Below are 26,153 nucleotides of genomic sequence, written 5' to 3' on the forward strand. Positions count from 1 at the left end.
GTGCGTTGTGTATATTTGAAGAAAGCAAATAAGCAAACATCCAGCAGAAGGGAAAGGATGGATGTAGAACACAGAAGGAGATTATATGTTACTATTTCATCTATTTGAATTCTACAAATTTAATAATGTTCAGTGGATAAAAGGAGGATAGAAAAGAAATTGGAATCTCAGAAAGAAATAAAATCCCTTCCAGCCAAAGATGATAAAATCAATATTTATCAAGCAAACAAGATCATAAAAAACTTACATGGTTTCCTTTCCTACTTAATCAGAAAAGGGTGTATTGATATTTGCTTTAGATAGTAGAAGAAAAATAAAGTTGAAATTGTGGGAGGGAAGAAGGGGTGCCTGAGTGGCTCAGTCAGTTGGTTGAGTGTCTGACTTCGGCTCAGGTCATGATCTGGTGCTTCATGAGTTTGAGCCCTGCATAGGGCTCACTCCTGTCAGCACAGAGCCCACTTAAGGTCCTCTATTTCCTCTCTGTGTACACCTCTCCCACTCACACTTTCTTTCTCAAAAATAAGTAAAATATTTTTAGAAAAAAGAAATTGTGGAAGGGAAAATACTTGATTTTTCATCAGCTAATGGATTATTTCTAAGAACAAGAAAAAGCAAGTCAAAGCAAGAGAGTATATATAGGTATAGATATATAGATAGTCTTTTAGATAGATAAACCTATAAATAGGTATTGACGTGTGTGATATTTTGATTTGTAATAAGAAATATATATTTGGTCTTTGTCCATTTCCTGACACAGAGCTCCTAAAACCTTTGGAATTTTCTAAGTGATAGGAGCAATAAAAATGTCTTTTGTTATTCATAACAAATGCCTTTCAACCACACCTGAGTTTATGTTAATGAGGTGACTTTGGAAGCAACTAAGAATGGGGGCTAGTTGCCAAAGAACCAACCACATGATTAGAGATCAGACCAGTTCATCCTACCCCTGATTTCCTGGAAGGAAGAGGGACTGGAGATTAAATCAATCATCAGTGGCCAATGATTTAATCACTCTTGCTTATGCAATGAGTGCATAAAAACCCAAAAGGACAGGGTTCAGGGAACTTCTAGGTTGGTGAACACATGGAGATTTAGGGACAGTAGCGCTCCTGAAGAGTACTGGTCCTTTCTGCATACCTTGCCCTATGCATCCCTTCCATCTGGATGTTCCTGAGGTATATCTTTTTATAATAAACTGGTCATCTAGTAAGTACAGTTGACCCTTGAACAACATGGATTTGAACTGTGTGGGTCCATTTGCAAATGCAGATTTTCTTTGATCATACAGTACTGTAGATCTATTTTCTCTTCCTTGTGATTTTCCTAATATTTTATTTTCTCTAGCTTATTTTATTATAGAAAGACAATATATGATACATATATAAAATATGTGTTATCAACTGTTTATGTTATTGGTAAGGGTTCCAGTCAACAGTAGGCTATTAATGATTAAGTTTTTGGAAAGTCAAAAGTTACAAAGGGATTTTCAGCTATGTGGAGGGTTGGTGCCCCTAAGGGTCAACTGTAAAATGTTTCTAAGCTGTTTTGTGAGCTGCTCTAGCAGCTCCAACCCAAGGTGGGGTTCATTGGAACCTCCAATCTATATCCAGTTGGTCAGAAGCACAGCTGATAACCTGGGTTTGTGATTGGCATCTGAAGTTAAAGTGAGGGCAGCCTTGTAGGACAGCCCTCAACGTGTGGGATCTGATGCTATCTCATGGTAGAGAGTGTCAGAATTGAGTTGAATTGTAGGGCACCCAGCTGGTGTTTGAAAATTAATTACTTGTTGGTGTTGGGGAATCCACCCCTACACTGTAGTTGGGTAAGCAGAACCTAAATAATTTGTTGGAAAAATGTGGAAGAATGGCAAATTATACTTTATAGTAGAAAGCCAACTACTAAATGTAGAAAAAATAAATTTGGTAATCATCATGATAAAAAATAATCCAGGCAAGAATCATCACCAGATTCTAATTTTTTTAAGTTTATTTATTTATTTTGAGAGAGACAGAGACAGCCTGAGCAGGGGGAGGGGCAGAGAGAGAGGGAAAGAGAAAGAATCCCAAGCAGGTTCCATGCTGCCATATGTGGAACCTGACATAGGGCTCAAACTCACAAATCATGAGATCATGACCTGAGCTGAAACCAAGAGTTAGTCGCTTAACTGATTGAGCCACCCAGGCACCTCAAGAATCATGAACAGATTCTAAAACTAGTGAATGAAAGTCCACAGTTCAATAAGGTAGTGACATCATTTGAAAGAATCTTCCTCGGGGCGCCTGGGTGGCTCGGTCGGGTAAGCGTCTGACTTCGGCTCAGGTCATGATCTCACGGTCCGTGAGTTCGAGCCCGGCATCGGGCTCTGTGCTGACAGCTCAGAGCCTGGAGCCTGTTTCAGATTCTGTGTCTCCATCTCTCTCTGCTCCTCCCCTGTTCATGCTCTGTCTCTCTCTGTCTCAAAAATAAATAAACGTTAAAAAAAATTAAAAAGAAAAATAGAGAAAGAATCTTCCTCAAAAAAGGAAGAAAAAAATACTATGATAGAGAGCCCTGGAAGGTGTCACTTTAACCAAGGGGTCAAAAACAACATTACCAGTCATATGCTTCCTGATATATTGCACCAAAAAGGATACATATCACTACTATAATATTGCTAACAACAAAAAAAAAATGCATATCATGATCTAATGAGGAAAGAAGTGATAGAAGTTCTACATAACAAATGGACTGTATTCACCAAAAATACTGATGTTATAAAGCAGGTCAGAAACTGCTTTTTGAATTGTGTACAGTTCTCCACTGCAGATTGTGCAGTCTTACTCCAGAGTCCTAGGAATCTGTATTAATAGTCTTTTATTGGGGCTAGCCATAAACTCTAAATGGTGTCTTTTAGAGAATGACCAACCAAGAAACAGACCCTTAATTATAGAGAACTGATGGTTACCAGAGGGGAGGTGGGTGGGGGAGAGTGGGTTAAATACGTGATAGGGGTTCAGGAGTGTACTTGTCGTGATGAGCACTGAGTGGTGTATGGAAATGTTGAATCACTATTATTGTACACCTGAAACTAATGCAACACTATATGTTAACTAACTGGAACTAAGGTAAAAACTGGAAAAAAAAGTTGTGTCTTTTGTCAACTTTCATACCCATAATAACATAGAGTCTCCCAGATTATATGTGACAAGCAGTAGAAACACTTGGATTACAGCCTTTTCCTGAGGCAGAGCCCTTTTCTGCTCTGCACCTCACTCACAGCTGAGACCATTTTGTGTCACTCAATATATGGGCTGGAACAGTATTGCCACTTATGGATTGTGCTTTGTGCAGAACCCCAAAGGGCATTCTAGGAATTGAGCTTTCTTCTTTGTGGAGGAATGTTTGAGATGCAATCACGTTCCCTTCACTACAGAGGAGATGTGTTGCCATATCTCAGACCACTGATCCTTAACATTTTTACCAATGGTGTGAACTCCTCTCTTTGGAATGCATTCACCTGACCAGGACTTTCAACATATTTGCTACTTCTTACTGGTCTAGTTAGCAAGCTCTAGTCAATATGTTGGAAATTTTTGATGTTCTGTAGAATGTCCAGACAGTTAGATGTCTTCAGAGTATATGACATCAAAGGGTAGGAAATTTACTATAGACCTAGGACAGGACTGTAAACATATATTGTTATCTCTTCCCAGTAAATGCAAACTATTTATAATCCTCCCTTTTGATAGAAACAGAAAAATATGCATTTGCCACTTCAGGGACTGCTTACCATGTACTTTGGTTGTGTTCATCTGCTCTAGCAGAGACATCACTTCTGGCACAGTAGCAACAATTGGGGATAGTAAATGTTTGAGTTTGCAGTAGTCCACTAATACAATATGGAATGTGTTTGGATTTTGAAAGTATGAGACTGACATATTAAATGGAGATATGATAGAGACCACCAATCCTGCATTCTATAGGTGCTGCTACCCTTAGAATGTAGGATTGATTTTTACTTACTGTCTTGGTTGAGAATGGGAGTAATTTCTAAAGCTTTTACTTGGCCTTTCACACTATCATAGCTCTTACCCTACAGGCCAAGAAACCAATGTGAGGTTTGGCCAACTACCAACATTACCTATTCTAATTGCAAATTTTGCACTGTGTACCCAAAGGATTAACTGTAAGATGGGGCTGGTCCAGAACTCCATTCACTCATTCATTCATTCAAAGTAAGCTGTACATCCAACATGGGGCTTGAACTCAAGACCCTGAGATCAAGAGTCACATGCTCTACTGACTGAGCCAGCCAGGTGCCCCAGGACTCCATTTATTATCTGGCCATTATATGTCCTCACTCTGACTGGGGTCCATGTGATGCATTGAATTTTTGGATTCCAGCATCAGTTTGGACCCTATGTCCAACAGTCCTTGCAATGTTTGTATATTTATGTAGCCCAGGGAAGAGCTACTTAAGTAAAAGAACATAGCTCTAACTGGGAAAGCACTGAAAGAATTATTGCATTCACTTGTCAACATTTTGAAGGGTCCTGCTTTCTGGGGACCAGGCCTCTCTTTCAATCCAAGAGTTATGGGTGTTAAGCTGGCTCAATTCTGGAAACTGAGCAAGAGATGGTGATTTACATTAGGTAATAAATTTCCTAATAATCTATTCTTGATTTCTTTTGATTGTACTGATCAAAAAGAACCCTTGTCAGAGGCCCATCTATTTGGCTCTGAGAGATACTGTATTCTGCTAATCACTTTCATAACCTTCTACAGGTCAGACCATCCTGGCTGCCGTTTTGATTTTTCTGCTCGAAATAATAATTTAATCCATCTGACTCCGATCATTCCATACTACCAGTTGTTTCTTGTTTTAAGTTACTACCACTTCCTTTGCTATCATTAATCCAATTTTTTTAAAGATTTTATATTTAAGTAATCTCTACATCCAACATGGGGCCCAAACCTACAACCCCAAGATTAAGAGTTGCATTCTTTACTGACTGAGTCAGCCAGGCACCCTGAGCCCAATTCTGTAATAGCATATCTTACTTCCTCATCCCTTACCTACAGAGGAGAACAGCCACTAAAATTTTTAGTGGTATGATTGTTTGTATTACCACCATATTTTTTACCATTTGGTATAAGGTGTATCCTCTGGGCCCTACTTTGAAGCATATACATCATGGTGGCTTTTCTGATATTACATAGTATAACAAAATGGTCTAGTATGCTATGAGCATTTTATGAGGTTTTTTTTAATTTTTAAATTTTTAATTGATTTATTTTTATTTTATTTTTTTAGGGGTGTTTTTGTTTATTTTTGAGAGAGAGAGAGAGAGAATATGAGTGTGGGAAGGGCAGAGAGAAAGAGAGACACAGAATTGGAAGCAGACTCCAGGCTCTGACCTATCAGCACAGAGCCCGATTTGGAGCTTGAACTCACAAACCACAAGATCATGACCTGAGCTGAAATCGTACGCTTAACCGACTCAGCCATCCAGGTGTCCCTTTTTGTAATTATTTAAATGAGCATTTATTTTTATTTTATTTTATCTTTAATGTTTATTTTTGGGAAAGAGAGAGTGCACAAGTGGGGAGGGGCAGAGAATCCCAAGTGGGCTCTGTGCTGACAGCACAGAGCCCGATGTGGGGCTCCAACTCCAAAACTGTGAGATCCTGACCTGAGCCGAAATCAAGAGTCAGGCACTTAACCGACTGAACCACCCAGGCACCCCTTTAATAAGCATTTTACTACCTTCCCCTACTGTCTGCAGTGTTATGTCTGGGTTTTCTCACTCAGTTATAAAGACTATTGCTTTTCCCATGCTTCAGCATATTCATACAATAGCTGTGGGTCCTTGTCAAGGTGTTAAATCCTGTATCCCAGAAGAGCTCTCGCAAATCAATAAACTTTCCATTTTCTAATGTCAGGGAGCAAGAATTTCTGTTCCCTTCAGAGGGCCTTCTAGCTAGACTAAGAATCAAACTGACATGAGCTAGATTAACAGGAGAAAGTAAAATTTAATAGCATATGTACAGGGAATCCACACGAACCCAGAAATTCCAAAGACAGGCAAAATGAGTATATATGTCATCCTGAACTAATGAGATGGGGGTAGGGGTCTGGGACTTCAGAGGAAAGGAATACAATTCACAGGAAATAAGAAGCAGATATTTGGTAATTAGATGTTTGCCCTGCCATACAGATGGGTCACTCAGATAAAATTTATCTCTGCTAATAACCCTTATTATGGGAAAGATCCCCAATATAGAGTTTCCTACCTAGTTAAGGGAGGGGCAAAATTCTCTCTTGAGGCTGTCGGGTCTCAGTTGCCTTCAGCTCAGAATCATCTTCATGTCAAAGCGGCCCATCATAGGGGTGCCTGTCCTCAGCTCCTACACTAACATTATGTTCTGCCCATACTTGGTCCAGTGCCCTCTGATCACAGTCCTACATTAACTGTTATAGCTCTTGGTGGTGTATGTTGACTAGAAACTTCAGATTTCTTTACAACATAGTCTCTTTTCTTCTTTCTTTTTTTTAAATGTTTATTTTTGAGAGTGAGAGAGAGAGATAGCATACATTTGGGATGGGGAGAGGCAGAGAGAGTGGGGGACAGAGCATCCAAGTGGGCTCTGCACTGACAGCAATGATCCCAATACGGGGCTTGAACTCACAAACTGCGAGATCATGACCTGAGCTGAAGTCTGATACTTAACCCACTGAGCCATCCAGACACCCCTAATGTTTTTTTAAATTTATTTATTTTGAGAGAGAGAGGGAGAGAGAGAATCTCAAGCAGGCTCCACGGTGTCAGCACAGAGCCTGATACAGGGCTTGATCTCATGAACCTTGACATCATGACCTGAGCTGAGATCAAGAGTCAGAGTCTTAACCAACTGAGCCACCTGGGTGCCCCTTCTATGTTGTCTTTTATCACTTTTAGTAATTGATATTTGTGATTTTTAAAATTTAATCTCAATTCTCAAATATATTACTGAAAAGTTATTTGTAATATCTTTTTATGTGTTTTTAATGTCTTAAAGGTTTGTATTGATGTCCCTTTTTTTTTCTCTGATATTGGTAATTTTATCCCCTAACCTGACAAAACATGTTTAGTATTCATTAATTAATGTCAGATATTCCAAAAGATGAATATTTCCTTTTATTCTCCATTATATGCTTGTGTTCTATTTAATTAAATTCTACCTCTTTAGTACTTGTGAAATAATATATGTTTTCCTTATCTTCGAGTGTCTATTAAACAGTAATCTTTTTTTATAATTTTTTTAATGCTTGTTTATTTTTGAGAGAGAGAGCGTGACTAGGGGAGGGACAGAGAGAGAGAGAGACAGACAGACGGACAGACAGACAGAATCCCAAGCAAGCTCCAAGCTGTCAGCACAGAGCCTGATGCAGGGCTCAAACTCACAAGTGATGAGATCATGACCTGAGCTGAAGTCAGACACCTAACCAATATAGCCACCCAGGTGCCCCAACAGTGATCTTTTTTTAAAGAGTTCAGCTTTTTATTGAACAGGTTACAGAAAGGATTTAGTCAAAAAGACCAAAGCCCATGTCATCATCACACTCTTCTGATTCTTCTTTCTTTGCTTCCACTTTCTTCTCCTCACTTGGGGCAGCAGTAGTGGAAGGAGGGCCTCCTGCTGGTACAGCACTGGCTGCTGGGGCAGGTCCACCGGCCTCTACCTTGCAGATGAGACTCCAGATGTTGATGTTGGCCAGAGCCTTTGCAAACAAGCCCTGCCAGAAAGGTTCAGCATTTACACCTGCTGCTTTAATGAGGGCATTGATATTATCCTCTGTGACAATCACCTCCTTATCCACTCAGCAGAGTAGGTGCAGGCGAGCTCTAACATGGAGACCATGGTGCAGGCAAGTGCTGAGCAGGTGCTGCCCGGCACGGTGCTAATGGCCAGACGAAGTGAGGGGCTCACTTCAACACGGCCTTAGCTTCCTTGCTCAGAAATACTGAGTACCTTAGTGGCAGCAGAGGAAAGCTAATATAATTTTGGAGGTAGAATCCTTCCCAGTTTGTAATATATTTAAAGCAATGATAATAATATTTGCCTTAATCCACAGTTCATGTGTCTTTCAAGTTTTCTAACTAGCTGTATATATACATGTGCAGTAAAGGAGTGGTAAACGTCTATCACGGAGCTAGAAAATTCTCAGTTTAGACCCTAACTGGATTTTTTAATTAAGTTTATTTATTTATTTTGAGAGAGAGAGAGAGAATGGGCAGGGGAGAGGCAGAAAGAGAGGGAGAGAGAGAATCCCAAGTAGGGTCCCTGCAGTCAGCACAGAGCCTGACGCAGGGCTTGAACTCATGAATCATGAGATCATGACCTGAGCTGAAACCAAGAGTTGGATGTTTAACTGGTTGAGCCACCCAGGCACCCCTAACTGGATTCTTTTTTAAGTTTATTTATTTTCAGAGAGAGAACATAAGGAGGGAAGGGGCAGAGAGAGAGGGAGAGAGAGGATCGAAACCACAAACCATGAGATCGTGACCTAAGTTGAAATCACAAGTCAGTTGCTCAACTGATGAAGCCACCCAGGTACCCCTAACTGGATTTCTTAATAGCTATATTAATGGACAAATTTACATATTTCAAACTCACTTTTCTTGTCTGCAAAATGGAGATAAAAACATATTCCTATTGGTATTATTGAAAGAATTAAGAGAGGGAACCTAAAACCCAACCCTTTCTAGATTCATTGTAAATGTTGGCTTATTCCATTTTTCTTTGTTTTGTTTTGTAAATATAGTGTAGGGGAGGAAAAATAATTTTTCCCCTACCTCTGTAGGTTCTTGGCTGAGACACGCTGTAATAAAACACAGATTAACAAGAGAAAAAACTAAGTTTAATAATATGTATACCTCCCATATATATGGGAGAGACCCAGAAAAACTGAGTAACTCCCAGAGATGGCCCAAGCCACTGCCTTAAATAACATCTCCAGCTAAAGACAAAAGATGTTGGAAGGGGAGAAGTAATGGGAGGTTATCAGGCAAAGCATAGTAAACAGGTATGGTTGTTATGCATATTTAAGTCCACTCTTCTCCACTGACAAGTTTCTAGAGATTTAGTTATCCTGGTAGAGAGAGAGAGAGAGAGAGAGAGAGAGAGAATAATTATAACTGTAGATGTCTCTTACTGAAGGGTAATTTTTACTCTTTTTTTTTCTTTTTTAATTAAGTAAGCTCTAAGTCCAACATGAACTTGAACTTGTGACCCTGAGATCAAGAGCTACATGCTCTACTGACTGAGCCAGCCAGGTGTCCCTCTACTCAGTTTTTAGAGCTCATTCTATGTCTGCTGTTTCTTAAAAATAATCAGCCTAAAATAATCCTTATGCCAAAGAGACCTATTTTGTGGACAAATTTGGCTTCCCTTCAAAGAAATTGAAATGCAAAAGTGAATAGCCCCTACAAGGTAATATGTAAATTAGCAATTAAACAAGACTATAATTCAGACTTCCTAACTCATTGTCGAGGTAGAATATTCCCTCAGGAAAATTATTTACAAAAGAAGAAAAAAACAATTAGCCATTTTTAGTGTTTGTTCAGAAGTTATCATATAGACCCTAGCTTTCACTTTTAAATATTTCCTATAAAACTAATATTTTTCCCTGTTTACACATCATTTTGCCAAAAGACTTGATTTTTTACATTGATCTTTAATCCATTTATGCCTTGATTTCAGCTATAAAATTATCTAGGTTTTTTTTTTTTAATTTTTTTTTTCAACGTTTATTTATTTTTAGGACAGAGAGACAGAGCATGAACGGGGAGGGGCAGAGAGAGAGGGAGACACAGAATCGGAAACAGGCTCCAGGCTCCGAGCCATCAGCCCAGAGCCTGACGCGGGGCTCGAACTCACGGACCGTGAGATCGTGACCTGGCTGAAGTCAGACGCCTAACCGACTGCGCCACCCAGGCGCCCCAAAATTATCTAGGTTTTGATGATCCATACCATTAAGCAAAACACAAAAAATAAACAAGAACAAATTGCATTCCTTTTTGGCAGAATTACATTTGCAATTGTCCACATTAGTATGCCCCTTTTGTTAGCTGCTAGGCATTGTTTTAGGAAGGAAATGTTTTCATTCTGAAATGCAATTAGGAGAATAAGAAAAGAATAATATCTGTGCTTTGCTGCCTGGATTTTGCATTTTGTGTTAAGGATTCTATAAGTGTTTGAGTTATAAATTTTCACACAGTATTAAAATATTTTAAAGTGGTAATAAAAACAAGGGGCGCCTGGGTGGCTCAGTTGGTTGAGCGACTGACTCTTGATACTGGCTCAGGACATGATCCCAGGATCGAGCCCCTTGTCAGGCTCAGTGCTGAGAATGGAGCCTGCTTGGGATTCTCTCTTTCTCCCTTTGCCCCCTCCCCAGCGCACACATGCTTGCTCCTTCTCTTTCTCTCTCTCTCTCTCAAAAAAAAAAAAAAAAGATAATAAAAACAAAATACATTAATTCAAATGTATTAAAATGGTAATTGGATCCTATCAGATCTTATGCTGTCATAATAACTGATTTTTGGTTCATACCTTAGACACTTCTTTTTTGTAATTGTGTATTATGAAATTTGTAGATTTTCAGTTCTATTTTTTTAAATTTTTTTAACGTTTGTTTATTTTTGAGACAGAGAGAGACAGAGCATGAATGGGGGAGGGTCAGAGAGAGAGGGAGACGCAGAATATGAAACAGGCTCCAGGCTCTGAGCTGTCAGCTCAGAGCCCAACGCAGAGCTCAAACTCACGGACTGCGAGATCATGACCTGAGCCGAAGTCGGACACTTAACTGATTGAGCCACCCAGGCGCCTCTGCAGTTCTTTTTAATAGGAAGGAAAGAAGGGAGGGAAGCCAGAGAAAGCAAAGACAGCATGATTACATATAGTCGAATGAAGAATAGTTACTTAATGGAAAATAGAAAAGCTCTGACTAGACGAAGTAGAAATGAATGCTGACTGATGTGAGGAACAAAGACAAAAGGAAAAAAATGAAATTTCCTTACAATGTGCAGCCCATGGACAAGTCCTTGAGGAGGGCAGAGCGACCTTCCTCTAGAAACTCAACTGCCTCAAGGTTAATACTTTGCTAAGGGCAAAAGGCAATCTTAGCTAACATTAGCTCCATCTGCAGGTCCTGTAAGTCTCCTCTAAATTTCTTAAATGTTTATTTACTTATTTTTGAGAGATTGAGAGAGAGTGCGAGTGGGGGAGAGGAGCAAAGAGAGAAGGAGAGAGAGAATCACAAGCAGGCTCCATGCTGACAGTGCAGAGCCCAATGCGGGCTCGATTTCATGAACCATGAAATCGTGACCTGAACCAAAATCAAGAGTTAGACACTTAACCAACTGAGCCACCCAGGCACCCCTGTAAGTCTCCTTTAATATATAAAAATTCCTTTGGAAACTTCCTTTATCTCTATCCCCCAAGGTGTATGTTAGCAATCATCCTCTGAGCACATGGCCCACTGATATATATCAGAAGGGTCTCATGACTAAGGTTTTACTAGACAGTAGTAAGTGACCTTATCCTAACAGCAGCTAGCCCCTCAAGGCCCTAGAAACCTGGCTTCCAGATTCCTTAGAGACTTACACTATCCCTACCCCTTCCCAGCTTGAAAGTATATAACCAGTCACCCCTCACAACCCAAGTGCAACTCTTCCTGCCCATGGGTCCTGTCCCTGTGCTTTAATAAAACCACATTTTTGCACTGAAGACATCTCAAGAATTCTTTCTTGACTGTTCCCTCCCGGACCCCAACATTTTTCACATCACTGACCATGGAAATATCTCTGATAACTACTACAAATGAATAACAGGGGAAAAAAATGACTTGAGGCCATCAGTACAACATCACAGAAAATAGTTTTGGTAGTCAGTGAACCAGAACATTGAGAACTTTTGAGAGGGGGGTGCCTGGCTGGCTTAGTCAGTAGAATATGTGACACTTGATCTCAGGGTTGTGAGTTTGAGCCCCATGTTGAGTGTAGAGATTAGTTAAAAACAAAATCTTTAAAAAAAAGAAACTATTTTCTAGGGGTTGGATTGTTAGAATCAAGTGAATTTATTTGTGTGTGTGTGTGTGTGTGTGTGTGTGTGTGTGTGTGTGTGTGTGTTTACACATACATATATGTATCAATTCATATGGGCATATATTTGAGTCCAATGTATGAGGTCTTGTTAGATGACACAACACTGGGTTTGCAGTATAGACCAGATGGGAGGGGAAATTTGGAACATCACAGAAAGGCATTGAAATAAAACCTGCACAGATCAGCATTCACTCCCTCTGTGTGGAATAATTTTTCATTTATTATTAAACAAGCTGTGGGGCCCCTGGTTGGCTCAGTCAGTAGAGCATGTGACTCTTGATCTCTCAGTTGTAAGTTCAAGCCCCATGTTGGGTGCAGAGATTACTGAAAAAATCTTAAATTACATTTGGCTTTTTTTTAAAACCTGTAAAAATAATTAGTTTTTGATGCAAATTTTAAGTTACCTATTTTAATCAGTGATAGAGAAGGTTATAGTGTCCCAGTCTTAAAGGAAATATCTCATCACCAAAGAAATACCTTGTATCAGCTATTAGAAGTAATAGGGCAATGCAAGAAAGTACCTAAAGATTAGCATCTAATATCTGTGATGAAGCTGGTGAAATCCTTTGTCATAGACAAGTTTATTGCCACTTTTCAAAGTCTCCCTTTGGGATAGTTTCTTCACTATATATCCTTTGCCTATGGGAAGGTTTTAAATATCAGAACTTGATACCCTGTTTTTGAAAAATTCTCAATATATCAGTGATAGCATTTAGCAACAAAAAAGGAGATAGTTTCACAAAATTTCAAGTTGCCCTTAAAATAATCTAACCCATTCAAATGAGCAGATAGAAGACCTAAGAGATTAAATGTCTTGACCAAGATCATTGAAACAGCCTATGTCAGAGTTGGAAGGAGAATCCACTTTTGATCTCACACTTTAATGTCTGTGGTACATTAGTTTCCTACCTAAACTGTCAAAGTTTCAAGTCCCTTTTCTCACACACACACACACATCAGGAACAGGAAAGTAAGGAAAGAAACACATGTGTATGTAACTGAAAGTTACTACATGTGTATACATGTGTATGTAACTGAAAGTATCTACAATTATAATTATTCCTGTGTGTATATGACCATGAGCAAATTAAATTCAGGTACATCAATAGTTCTAAAAGGAGACATGAGGAAATGGTGTTAGATTATAAGATATAATCATTCCAAAAACTTTATGCTTAGTATTAAGGACTGACAAATCAAAGAGAATGTATAGATATATTTTAAGTTACTTTCATCAAAAATTCTAATTGAATTTCATGTTTATATCATGGATAATATGGAAAAGATGCTGGCAGGAAGAACAACACATCTAGGTAAATTAAAGACTGTCTGAACAGCTGGATCCCTAAATCATTGAACCTGTTTCAATGTGGAGGGTTGCGAAAAGTTCACTCTGGTGTATTCACCTGTGCCGTGTATTCCTGAAATCTTTTTTATTAAGATTCTATTTTTTAAATAATCTCTCCACTCAATGTGGAGCTCGAATTCACAACCCTGAGATCACAAATCACAAGCTCTACCAACTGAGGTAGCTAGGCTCCCCTCCCTGAAGTAGTTTTCATTCATTCATTCATTCATTCATTCATTCATTTATATTGACTTATTTATTTTGTAAAGTTTATTTTGAGAGAGAGAGAGAGAGAGAGTGTGGGTGGGGGAGGGACAGAGAAAGAGAGAGAGAGAGAATCTCAAGCAGGCTCCATACTGGCAGCGCAGAACCTGATGCAGGGCTCAAACTCAACCATGAGAACCTGACCTGAGCCAAAACCAAGATTTGGTTGCTTAACTGACTGAGCCACCCAGGCACCCCTTATTTATTATTTTTTTAATGTTTATTTATTTTTGAGAGAGGAAGAGAAAGAGGGAGACATAGGATCCCTAGCAGGCTCTGCATTGACAGCAGAGAGCCCAATGTGGGGCTCGAACTCATGAATCGTGAGATCACGAACTGAGCTGAAGTCAGGTACTTAACCTGTTATGAAACCAGGCTGGAACGCTGGTGGAAAAACCAAGCAGCACTCGGAGATCTTGGTGGATTAGAGATTTACTTTACACTGGCAGGCTCAGAGAAGACTGTTTCTCCAAAGGTGTGAGCCCGGAATGCAAGTGGGGAGGGTAATTTATAGCTGACAGCCTCCATATCTGTGGCGGTTTTCCTGCGCACAGCAAACATAGGAAGAAGAAACCGGAGGAGGGGTCTCTAAGCTAGAGACCAGAGTTTGGTTTTAGTCCAATCAGCCATCTTTGGTGTACTTTATCCACTTCTCCAACGAACCAACTGAGCTACCCAGGTGCCTCTGAAATAGTTTTTAAAAGGCAGTTTGCACTATAGTTTGAAGAGCAACCACAGGGGAGATATTTGGCAATAACTATCACTGGTCTGAGATTCTATCCTACTGCCAAGCTAACAAGTTAGTCTGTCACATTTTAATGGATTCTGGCAGAAGGTACAATACTCCAAGGTCAGAGACAAAGGTCTTTATTGCTCACAAGACAGCAGGCAGCATGAGCTTCATATTTGCATATGTTCCCCTTGTCCTTCAAGTTCCTTAGAATTGGTATGGAACAGTCCCGATGGATACTGTGCAGAGTGGGTTTATGTCTCAAATAAGGAATCCTGAGCTTAAGAAGCAAATTCTTTACAGGAAACTTCCAACAAACCTGCCTAGCCTTTGCCCCAAGGGAGATATTATCTTTATTGTCCTGAAGGGCTAACAAATCTGTCTTCTGACCAAGGACTGAGACACTGCTTTTATCATCCAAGGCTGTTTGGTTATACAAACATCCTTAAAATAGAGTCTAGAGCAAAAGCTCTCAGTGTCTTTATTTAAAGGCGTGTAGAAATGTGAGAGATCCGTGGAAAATTGTTTCCCAACAGGTGGCTGCTCCATCAGTCATTCATGAATGTACACAGACTATTCCAATGAACTTGCCCTGATTGGACACCTTCTCAACTTTGCTGGGCCAGAAGATGGGATGTGACAGCTGGCACCTGCTTTCAGGAGCACGCATCGAAAAATGATGAACCTTAAATCATACATGTGCCCTCCCGAGCCTTCACAACACCCCTTACAAAACTTCCAATGTCCATGCCCCTTGTTTCTACGAATTTTTCATTCTACACTTAAGAACAAGAAAAGGAGGAAAGTAGGAAGCATTTTACGATTGAATCATTTTATTATGCAATGGTTTTATGGACTTCCTTCCAGGGCTTTTTCTGGCTTCAGATATGTAACTGGGATGTGCACATCAGGCAACTTCTGGGAGGAAGGAGAGAAATTACCCACTTCTCTGCCTGAGGAGTCTGGGGTGACAGGGTGTGAGACCATGATGTCAAATAACCATCACATCAGTCATTGTCACTTTTTACTGGACTGAACGTTGGATTTACCCAGTTAGAGCTTTTTCCTGGTTGATTATCTGTGCAATGAGGTAGTAGAGGCAGTGCGATAATGAGCACAATCTCCTCAAAATAGCTAGGAAATCAGCCCCCACTACCCTCAACAGCAGCCAGATCTGCCTTGGTAAGATGTACAGCAAATTATAATCGGAGGAAATTCAGAACTCAAAATAAATATACCATCTTTAACATAGTACTTTATAAAGAAGTAGCTGAGGAGCACCTGGGTGACTCAGTCGGTTAAATGTTTGACTCCTGGTTTCGGCTAGGCAAGATCTCATGGTTCCTGAGTTTGAGCCCTGAGTCAGGCTCTGGGCTGACAGCAGGGAGCCTGTTTGGGATTGTCTCTCTCCCTCTCTCTGCCCTTCCCTGCTCGCTCGTTTTCTCTCTCTCTCTCTCTCTCTCTCCCTCTCTCTCTCTCTCAAAATTAACAAATTAAAAAAAAAGAAGTATCTGATATGGGGAACAAAGAAAGAAATGCAGATAAGATTAAATTTCCTTATAACCTGTATCCCATTGACAAATAGTTGAGGCAGGAGAGTACAACATTTCTCCAGGAACTCCCAACTGTTTTTCATGTTAATGATTTGCTAGAGGGAAAAACAACCTCAGCTTGACAATAGCTAGGCCACCAGGATCCTGAGAGTTTCTCTAGCATATGAAAGACCTTTTGGAAACTTCTCCTTGTCCTTACCTCCCCATCTCCCAAGTATTTGTTTTTCACAACCCCAGGATAGCTCTTTCTGCTTACGGGTCCTGTCCCTCTGCTTTAATAAAACCACCTTTTTGCACCAAAAACATCTCAAGAATTCTTTCTTGGCTGTCGGCTCCAAACCCCAACATTTTTCACATCAGTACCCAACCTACTTTCTGATTCATTTCAGTGAGTTCGAATTCTTAACTATTTGCCTCCTGACTATGGGGCAATTTAGTGTGTTTAAGATCCTGTCATTTTCCTACTTAATTATTGAGAATTCACGTGCAAAAAAGGCCACTTGGTCCCTGTTGACATTTTTAGTTCCTAAGAACTCTGTGCTTGTCAGTATAAAATATTAACAAAGAAATATTTAATTTTTTCTTTTAACAGAGCATAACATCAGGAATTCAGCTGAAAGTTCTCTGTCTTCTCTACTTTGTCACTATCCTCCACAGGGGCATGCTTAAAATTTTCTTTGCAGCATAAAGAGCAGACAGGGATATTGAAACTCTGAAAGAAATATTTCTGTACCGAATGGTGTCAGTCTTTCATTTAAATTAACTGTGACATTTTTAGGCACAAGCTAGGTAATTTCTGATGTGACCAATTTCTTGAAGATTTTATATTTATTTATTTATTTAAAGTTTGTTTGTTTGTTTTGAGATAGAATGCAAGTGGAGGATGAGCAGAGAGAGAATCCCAAGCAGGCTTCTCATTGTTAGTGTGGAGCCTGACACAGGGCTCAAACTCAGGGTTCGAACTCTTGAACCATGAGATCATGACCTGAACTGAAGTCAAGAGTGGGATGCTTAACTGACTGAGCCACCCAGACATCCCTGGAAGATTTTATTTTAAATAGCACGCAGGATCTTTGAAGATGTGGAGGAGGAAAAAATAATTTTTTGTCTATCCTTCGGGATTCTTGGCTTAGACACCCCTGTAACAGGTTAATAGAAAAAAACAAATAGAAGTTTAATAACATGTATACCTCTTGTATACATGGGAGATATCCAGGAAAACTGAGTAACTCCCAGAAATGGTCCAAGGCACCACCTTAAGTAATATCTGCAACTAAAGATAAAAGAAGATGTTGTGGGGAGGGCAGGACAGTTGTGGGAGGTCATCAGGAAAGCACAGTAAACAAGGGTAAGGTTGTTATATACATTTAAATTCTTGCCTTCTTCATTGATTAGTTTTCAGATATTTAGTCATCCTAGTAGGGAGAGGGAGACACCCCTACAAATGGAGATTTCTCTCATAAATGTAAATATCTCTTACAAACGACTAACCTCTCATTTTTCAGAGCTTTTTCTATGTCTGCTGTTTCTTAGAATAATCAGCCTGAAAGAACCCTTATAATAGCAGAGAGACATATTTTGGGGGCAAATTCGGCTCTCCTTCAAAGAATTTTTTCCTGTTGTGATATTGTGATTTATAAGAAATATTTCTTATATTTAGCCAGTCCAAGGTTTCTGGCTCATGGCTCCTTCCAACCCTTGGAATTTCCTGAGCAAAAAGAGCAGCACATCTGTTATTCACAACCCCTTTCCACCACAAGTGGGTTTATGTTAATGGAGTGACTTTTGGAAAGCACCCAAGAATGGGGGCTGGTTGGCAGGGAGACCAGTCAAGCATAGAGGTTTGGAATTCTTAGTCCCAACCCCCTGACCTCAGGGGAGGGAAGGGGGATTGGAGGTTGAGTCAGTCACCGATGTGGGATCATTTAATCAATCACGGCTATGTAATGAAGCCTCCATAAAAACCCAAAAGGACAGAGTTTGGAGAGCTTCCAGGTTGGTGGACACATGGAAATTTGGGGCAGGTGGCTGGCGCACCTGGAGAGGGCATGGACACTCCATGTCTTTCTCTCCTACTTTGCCCTATGCATCTCTTCCGTCTGGCTATTCTTGAGTTATATCCTTTATTTTTTTAATGTTTATTTCTGAGACAGAGAGAGAGAGACTGAGTGTGAGTGGGGAGGGGACAGAGAGAGGGAGACACAAAATCTGAAGCAGGCTCCAGGCTCTGAGCTCTGAGCTGTCAGCACAGAGCCCGATGTGGGCCTCTAAGTCATGAACCATGAGATCATGACCTGAGTGCTTTAGTTAAGTGCCTCAGTCGGGGCTTAGCTGACTGAGCCACCCAGGCACCCCAATCTATATCCTTTTATAATAAACTGATGATCTAGGAAGTAAAATGTTTCTCTGAGTTCTGTGAACTGCTCTAGCCAATTAAGCAAACCCAAAGACAGGATTGTTGGAACCTTGGATCTATAGCCAGTCGGAAACACAGGTAAAGACCTGGACTCGTGACCTACATCAGCAGTGGGGGGAACAGTCTTGTAGGACTAAGCCCTTAACCTGTGGGTAGATAGTATCAGAATTCAGTTGAACTTGAGTATATCCAGCTGGTGTCCAGATAATTGCTTATTGGTGTTAGGTAATCCCCCTCATCTCCCCACATTGGACTTGATGACCAGAACACCTTAACTTTATAGATGCATGCTTTGACTCCTATTTGTACATATAGTCTTCAGAATGACAGTGACCTATTTGCAAAAGATGAATGTTCTTCATAATAAACCAATTAATCTTGCTTATAATCTTTTTTACATGTGAAGACAGAATATGTATCAGAGTTACCAAAGGGAGATTAGAAGTAAGCATTTATTCCACTTCAAGTTATGAACTTTGAATATATATGAATTCTTTGAAGGTTGTGTCCCAACTCATTGCTAATGATTCATCTTTGCAAATAATCATTCACCCTTGTTCATGCTGTATATTACCAATGCATTGGATACAACAGTAATTGAGAAAATTGGGTACAATTATGTTCTTTCTCTCTCTCTCTCTCTTTTTTTTTTTTTTTTGGTCAAATGATAACATTCAAAAGTACATTGTTGGACTGAAGCACATTTCCTGTGGTTCTGAGCAACTCTTTTGTCTTTTTAATTGCCCCCGCCTACCAGCAGAAACCAAACTACCACTAAATTTGGGGCATGAGGCTGGGATTTCCCAACGTTTTGTTGCCATCCCTACATCTAAGTATATAGTGCCCTTGGTTGTATTGATGACTTTTGTGTGTGTGAAAATGGTAGGGAAGTCTCTACACAAGGGCACATAGTCCTATAGGGTAGTGATTAATATAGTCCTATAGGGTAGTGATTAATGAACTTCTCAGAGTTTATGTAAGAAATTGTGTTTCAAGGCTATTCCAAAGGTTACTGAGGGGTGCCTGGCTGGCTCAGTCGGTGAGCATATGGCTCTTCATCTCAGGGTTGTAAGTTCAAGTCCCATGCTGGGTGTAAGGATTACTTAAAAATAAAATCTTTAAAAAGTTGCTGAAATGTCAGCCTATTTTTCAAGAGACATAGGCATGAGATAAATGCAAATTAAGTTGAAATTCCAAACAGAGTAACAAAGAATCTATTTATAAATCTCTTGTGTGATAAATAGGTGTTTTGGTTGTTTTGTTATTTGGTTTTTGTTTTGGGGTGGTTTTTTTGGTGGTTTTTATTTGCTGTTTTGTTTTTGTTTTAACGTGCAACAATGTGAATAGCTGAATGAGTCTCAACTGGATTAGGGATTTGTTTACTTTGTTCGCTTTGCTTAGCTGAAATCATTGCTAATGACAGACATTAGCTGTGTTTTCTGTGCCAATAGACTAGTTTGCAACTCATATCTATTTTGTATTATTCCTTTTCTAAAAATTCATGTGACACCAATTCATTTAAAAGGGAGGGAAGATAGATGGCTATTTATTTGTCTTCACAAATGTTTACTTAACAAATTTAGGGGTGTTTTGTTAATGTTTGAGGGGTTAGTAAGGTGCCCAACATTATGTGGTCATTCTGAGTAAAAATCTGGACTCTCTCAAGGGTCTCACTACCCCTAAAGCCTCTTCTCTTTCTGCTGTCCTCGTCTGCCAAATGTTCCTATCTTATGTGAGCTGCCTTTTTCCTCTCCAAGCTCAATCATGGATCCTGCTCAGAAAAGCCATGAGAGAGATTGTCATAAAGGATGCCTTCAAGGCACATTGCTTTTGTGTTTCCTTGTTTATTTTTTTAAGTTTATTTATTTATTTTTGAGAGAGAGAGAGAGAGAGAGAGAGAGAGAGAGAGAGAGAGAGATGGAGGTGGAGGTGCAGAGAGAGAATCCCAAGCAGGCTGTGAGCTGTCAGTACAGAGCCCGATGTGGGGCTTGAACTCATAAACCGTGAGATCATGACCTGAGCTGAAGTTGGATGCTTGACCAACTGAGCCACCCAGATGCCCTGTATTTTCTTTTTAAAACTTGCTTGACATACTTCAGTATTTTATCCTATATCTTTTTCCCAAATTTATTTCATATGTATAATTTCAAACCTCAGTTTGCCCTACAGATAAAAAGGAAAGGAGACGCTTATTGACTTTTTAAAAATGTAACAAAAGATTGAGTATAAATGAATTTGCTTTAAACAATGCATTTTTATTTACTACTAAAATGCCATAGCAATGGTATAGTAACCAGCTTGAAGTCAACAGCCAGAAAAACCAAAAGGTTTAATCTCTTTCAGGTGCAACTCTGATCCTGTTCATCTGAAAGGCCCCTGCTTAGCTTAATAACACACCCCCACCCTATCTTCAGTTCCGTAACGCCTCACTTGCAGGGCTTGCACTTCCACCAGTTGACAAACAGGATATCTGCAGTTAGACATCCGTACCCTGGGAGAGCTGTACCCCCACCTTTCCCTACGCAAGACAGGAACAGGTTGTCACATAAATAACGATGACCGCTTTCATCTCGCTTCTGTAAACCTGCTTACGCTCCCAAACCGGAGGTCCCCTGCCGCTTCGCACCCGGGCTCCAAGTTGCATCTGCCGAGAGAAACTCCATTTCCCAAGCTTTCCCAGGACGAAATTACCCCCAACCCTAACCACCACCGAGCAGAGAGCCTACCACCAGCCTGTATGCAAATGTAACTCAAAATGGTATAAAAGACCTGTAACCCCGTATATCGGGGCTCTCCCGCTTTCTAACACTGGGGAGCCCTGGTGCACCAGTAAAGACTCTCTGCCGAAATCGGAGTGCCGTGTGGTTCTTTGCGCCAACTCTCATTCCATAGGGCCTAGGAGCTTGGCTCCTAACACATCAGCCCATATTGCTCTCTTCTGCTGTTGTCCTTGGGGTGGGGGGAACAGAGGAGACATGAGGGAGAATCAATAGGTGTTACAGGGTGTTCTGCAAAGGAACTGATACTTGGTGCCTCATTTATTGAGAGTGGAAAATTGACTGCAGGACCAGAGGATTCCAAGATGCAGTCTAAATTAGATCCAAACACCATGTAACTCCTCAGAGTATTATTAACCAGCTTAGTACTGAGTAAATATTTTTTGGGCACCTACTGGGGAGAGGCTGCAGGTGGGTACTAGGTTGACAAGTTTAGTCCCCACCCTTGAAGATCTTATAAGGAATCTTTTGATGAAATCTTATTCCTTCAAGCCCAGGGCTCACACAGCTGAGCTTTAAAGACATATCCAGCAGAGAAAGAAAATGTAGAGGCAAAAGGGTCAAATCTATGTTAGAAGAAAAACTCAATAAATGGGGAAAAAAGTAAGAGTAACTAACATATCACTCCTGGATAGTTTTCATTAAGTGTGGGGTATTTCTTTCTTTTTTTTTTAAGTTAACTTATTTATTTTGAGAGAGAGAGCACGCATGAGCATGTGCGTGCATGCAAGTGGGGGAGGGGCACAGAGATAGAAAGAGCGAGAACCCCAAGCAGGCTCCCCACCAGCAGTGTAGAGCCTGGTGCAGAGCCAGAACGCATGAACCGTGAGATCATGACCTGAGCTGAAATCAAGAGTTGGAAACTTAACCAACTGAGCCACCCAGGAGCCCCTATTTCTGATGTCCCTAATTTGTATTTTTATTCTAAAGCTCTGTGTTTCTGAAACATGGCTGCCAACCCATGAATCACCTGTGGTCCCACCCCAGACCCTCTGGCTCTGAATGTGTGAAAGGGGTCAGGGAAGCTCCAGTATTAACAGCTCCCCTGGGGGATTTTATGGGAAGCTGAGAAAACAGTGCTATAGCTGGTGTCTGAAACTCTACCAGTTGAGTTTCTCTGGTTGCTTGAACAGCAGATCTCACACTTCAGTTTGCCCGAAAGAACCTGAATCTCTACTACTTGAGCTTAACCCTCTTAGTTGAACAGATGGTCCCTCCCAAAGGTTAGGGAACATTCCTGCTTGAATGTTAAGGTTCCCTCAAAGAGTTGAACTGCGTGGGCCTGTCTCGAAGCTCATTGATCTTCGTTTTGACTAGCGTGTTAAGAGATTCTGATAAAGCTCATCCTCAGAAGGTACTTTGAGAAATGCTGATTTAATCAGTAGTTACTCATCTTGGGAACAAACACATTTGACTCTTAGGCTTTGATGTAAATGTAGGATTTCAGAATTGGATTTAATTCCAGGCTATAAATCCACTACAATATAAGCTCTGAGAGGACAGGAATATTTTTTTCCCCATGTTTTTTCCTTGATGTATTCCCAGCACTTGGAAGAGTGGCTTCCACGTAGCAGGTGCACCCAAACTATTTGTTGACTGACTGGATGAACTCGAGATGTAAAGATGTCATGTGTCTCATTCTTCCATTCCTCTCAAATATTCTGACACTGTGTTAGGACCACAAAGCATTTGCAAGTGAATTCGGAGAGGGCAGGAGGCTGGTGTCTGGAATGCAGGGGAGTACTGAAGCACATTGGAACTTGAGAAGGGAGTAGAAAGGGACCATAAAAGGAGGACAGAACGGGTAGAGTTCCCCACTACTCTGCGCACCTCACAGACTATCAGGGTGATCCTTGTCTTTATCACTGTGTTAGTGTCATAGGGCTGCTATAACAAAGTGTGACAAACTGGGTGGCTTAAACAAAAGAAATGTGTTGTCTCATTGTTCTGGAATCTATACATGTCCAAGATCAAGGTGTTGGCAGGGTTGGCTCTTTGTGAAGGCTGTGAGGAAAAATCTGTCTTATGTCCCTCCCAGCTTCTCTGGTTTGCTGGCAGTCTTTGGCATTCCTTAGCTGGTAGATTCATCACCCTGATCACTGCCTTTATGTTGACATGGTGTTCTTCCTTCTATGTCTGTAAAGGCCCTATTTCCCAATAAGGTTACATTCATAGGCATCCATTACTGGAGGCTTTGGGTTGCCCCCTCTGATGAGAGATAATGTTGTGGAGCTGGAGAATGGCAATCCCAGAGGGTAAGATGAGGGTCTGCCGAGCTAATATACATAGAGCAAGAGAGTAGCTTTCTCCTCTCTTATTTTCTGAGCTTTCCCTGTGCACCTTGGGAACTATAATTCATTTGGGGATGTAACTCAAGATGTTCAAGTTAAGATGAGATCATTAAAGTGATCATTAAAGTTCTAATTAGATATGATTATGCCCTTATAAAAAAAGATACAGGGGCACCTGGGTGGCTCAGTTGGTTAAGTGTACAACTCTTGATTTCAGCTCAGGTCATGAATCCACAATTCATAGGTTTGAGCCCCAGGTTGGGCTTTGCGCTCACAGTGAGGAAGCTGTTTGGGATTCTCTCTCTCCCCATCTCTCTCTGCCCCTCCTCTGCTCTCAAAAAAAATAAAAGCACACTCTCTCTCTAAATAAATAAATAAACTTTAAAAAATAATTAAAAAGAGGATACATATACAAGCTATAGGAAGTTCAGCCTTTTTCAAGGGTATATTCTATAATGAAATCAATTATAAACAACTCAATCATTTTTGTGAAGAAATGACGAGGTAGACTCTAGCTGAAAAAGGCCTTAACTGGTGGGGATGTGATGTCCACTCTGGTAAAAGTAATCTGTTGCCTTGTGCTAACTATTTATTAATTGAACACTTACAGGTGACAGGCATAAATTATTTTTAGCCCTGAATCTTTGAAGTAGGTATTCTTGTTTTGTTTATTTGTCAATGGTTAAAACTAAGGCAGAAAGGATAAATGGCTTGCTTGAAGTGGTAGGGCTGAGACTCAAATCTAGGATTGCTTGAGCCCCAAACTGATGGTTTTAACCACCCTACTCTATTTCAGTATTTGATGCTACTCCCACCCCAAACTTCCAGCCTCAATCTCCAAACCCCCAAGATCATTGAGAAAGAATCTATATCTGATGCATTTTTTTATTTCTCACATGTGTTTCACTTCATTTCTATACAGTAGGTACTCACCATCTGATTGTCAAATGAATGAATAAATATACTTTTATAAAACAGAACCTTGGGGTGAGTGGGTGGCTCAGTCAGTTGGGCGTTTGACTCTTGGTTTTGGCTCAGGTCATGGTCTCACAGTTTCGTGGGTTTGAGACCCGCATCAGGTTCTGTGCTGGTGAGGAGCCTGCCTGGGATTCTCTTTCCCTCTCTCTCTGCCCCTCCCCTGCTCTCCCTCTCTCTGTCTCTCTCTCTCTCTCTCTCTGAAAATAAACTTTAAAACAAACAAACAATCTGAATTAGGTCTTGATATTTGCCAGAGGCTTAGGCATAAAATGGGAAAAAAAATAGCAAAAATAAAAGCAAAGTCTGTCCTTTTTTGTGTGTGAATAATGTTGTAGTAATTATAAATGAAAAGGGAGATCATTAATTCAGTGATGGGTTAGAGGAGAATGTGGTAGCTGAGTGACAGGCTCAAATGCTCCAGCCCTTCCTTTCCCTACTGCCTTACATTGGCCTCATCATGGAAAAAGTGCACCTCTCTGACACTTGACTTTTGGCTTGGCCTGCCTGCTTGCTTTGGCCAATGGCATATGGGTGGAAGTGACCTAGATTCAGCTGTGAATCTAGACCCTATAAGGCCTCACATGTTTTCTCGTAGCCCTCTTGTACCAGGAATCACCGTGAAGAAGAAATGAGTCATGTGAGGGGCACCTGGGTGGCTCAGTCGGTTAAGCATCCGATTTCAGCTCAGGTCATGATCACTCAGTTCATGGGTTCAAGACCTACATCAGGCTCTGTGCTGACAGCTCAGAGTCTGGAGCCTGCTTTGGATTCTGTGTCTCCCTCTCTCTCTGCCCCTCCCCTGCTCACTTTCTGTCTCTCAAAAATGAATGAATGTTAAATGAACATATGAGTCTTCTAATCAAGAGTATTCACTACTGGGCTTTGTTACCTAGCATTTCAGAATCTGTATTCAGAAATTCAGGCTCCGTGGGTGCCCTTCAACTATCTTTATCTTTGATCAGCACCAGATGGTTTGTTAATCAGTAAAATTTAAAGAATGATCTTAATTGCTGACTTGAGTGGTTTTAACATATGTGGATTGACTAGAAGTATTGTGTATATTTCTGCCTTTCATGAAGTGAGATAAGAGATCTAGAGAAGCCAAGATCCTATACCTTTAGACTGGTTCTCCAGGTCTATGATTATATCTGATTTCTGTATGTAGCCACTTCTAAAGGATTTCTGAGTAGTGCCATATATGTCTTATATGGAAATTTGAAGCAAAATGTTTTCTGAAATGCCTGAAAGGACAAAGTTATGTCTACTTTTTCTTATAAATGTTGCATATGTAGCAGAATAATATCTATGACTTACAATGTACAATTTAGTGGTGAGATCCCAGGGGAGGAGACATAGAGATCTTTTTCTGTCTTTAACTATTAGAGATTACGAGTATTCACCAAAACAATCTAATAATCAAGTATAACCAAATTGTCTTTGCTTAGTTTACAATTGCTTCTTAAAGAGATGGAGTTAAAAACTAATTACAAGGAATGGATAAATTAATGGGTGGCATATTCCTTAATGAAATTCAATTCAGCAACATAAAAAAATCTTGCTATATGTAATATAACAGATAAAGCCAGACACTAAAGTCATAATGAAAGATTTTCTGGGGTGCCTGGGTGGCTCAATCGGTTAAGCTTCTGACTTTGGCTCAGGTCATGA

At 40.3% G+C, this 26,153-nt stretch overlaps 1 pseudogene; it reads right to left on the reverse strand.

Annotated features, from left to right (window-relative positions):
- Positions 1 to 7,501: 7,501 nt before the first annotated feature.
- LOC101085184 lies at positions 7,502 to 7,881 on the reverse strand (annotated as a pseudogene).
- Between the last annotated feature and the right edge of the window lie 18,272 nt (positions 7,882 to 26,153).

Source organism: Felis catus, chromosome X, assembly GCF_018350175.1.
Source record: "Felis catus isolate Fca126 chromosome X, F.catus_Fca126_mat1.0, whole genome shotgun sequence".
Lineage (NCBI taxonomy): Eukaryota > Metazoa > Chordata > Mammalia > Carnivora > Felidae > Felis > Felis catus.